The sequence below is a fragment of the Palaemon carinicauda genome, chromosome 10, assembly GCF_036898095.1.
Source record: "Palaemon carinicauda isolate YSFRI2023 chromosome 10, ASM3689809v2, whole genome shotgun sequence".
Lineage (NCBI taxonomy): Eukaryota > Metazoa > Arthropoda > Malacostraca > Decapoda > Palaemonidae > Palaemon > Palaemon carinicauda.
In genome coordinates, this window is record NC_090734.1 from 145,593,947 (window position 1) to 145,595,688 (window position 1,742).

Sequence of the window (1,742 nt, forward strand, 5' to 3'; positions counted from 1 at the left end):
ATAATCGACGTAAAACTAAAGGTTGTGGGTGGCCAATACGGTAACGTCCCTGACTGGTGAATGTTAGACTGGGATTCGAGTGCCGCTCAAACTCTCGAGTACCGTTGGTTGCTGCAACCTCACCATCCTTGTGAGCTAAGGATGGAGGGGTTTCGGGGAGCCTATAAGCCTATCTGCTGAGTCACCAGCAGGCATTACCTAGCCCTACTATGTCCTAGCTTGGGTGGAGAGGGGGCTTGGGCGCTGATCATATCTATATAGGGTTAGTCTCTAGGGCGTTGTACTGCATTCAAGAGCGGCCTTTATACCTTTAAATGAGTGATATGACGGTCACCAATCCGTAAATGATAATAACAAATTTTGGTAAAATTACGGTCCCTATATTTTACTGAAATATAGCTGAGAACAGTATATTTTTACAGAGAATGTTCGATTGAAATTACGAGTTTTTAACAATGTGCATTTTTCAGCATATTCCTGTATTTTCCAAAAATAGTCCACAAATGAAGTCAAGGAACATTTTTTATATGAATTATTTTCTTTCTGCCATAAAATGGAGGAAAATAAGTCTCTTAATTAAATTGTTTACAGTAGTAGTGGTAAAGTGCAAACTGGTACAATTACTGCTATTGCTGTTACAATATGATTGATAACAATGATAATAATAATAACTCGTATGGGCTTTAATTATAATGAAAAGGTCAGAACATGCAGATTAGTGTTAGGTATAAAGAAATAAATAAACCAGTCTTCCATAGACATATTATTTATTAGTGCTGCTACCGATATACATACATACATACATATATATATATATATATATATATATATATTATATATATATATAATATATATATATATATATATAAATGTATGCAGTGTGTGTGTATATAACACACATACACACACACATGTATATATATATATATATATATATATATATATATATATATATATAGTATATATATATATATATGTGTGTGTGTGTGTGTGTGTGTGTCTTACAACTGTAATCGATGTTTATTGACCGAAATATAGTGTGATTTATTTATATTTCCTGTGGTTCTTTTATGGGCCTTTTTGAATATATATATATATAGTATATATATATATATATATATATATATATATATATATATATATATATATATATATATATATATATAAAGGGGCTTAGGACACTACTGTAGCAGCGAAATGGCATTGCCTCTGAGATCTTTAAACTCGTTTTCGAATAAAATAAGAGTTGGTTTCCAGCGTTTGTAAAATATTTATAAATCTAATTTGGTAAAAATTACGAATAATTTTCCTCTCTGCCGCAGTATTTTTTATTTTCATTTTTGAAATGTAATGAAAATATTTTGCTTTTACGAAGTGTTTTAATCTCATTAATGGGAAACTCTAGTTCCACCACATTATCGGAACTTAGATGTAGCGTTGCATGTTCCTTCGCAATAGGGAAAATTGGATTTCTCTTTCGAATATAATAGACGCAATTCAGTATCCATGAATTATGGCCTGGTTCACCTCAACATTGAGGATACATACTCTGGGGATACATTAGGTCCATTCGCTGGTGTGAATTATTCTCTCTCTCTCTCTCTCTCTCTCTCTCTCTCTCTCTCTCTCTCTCTCCTCTCTCTCCTCTCCTCTCTCTCTCTCTCTCTCTCCTATATGATTTTATTGTCTGGCTGCTCATTCTCTCCCTTTTTCCCTTTTCTTTATTATAATAAATCAACATT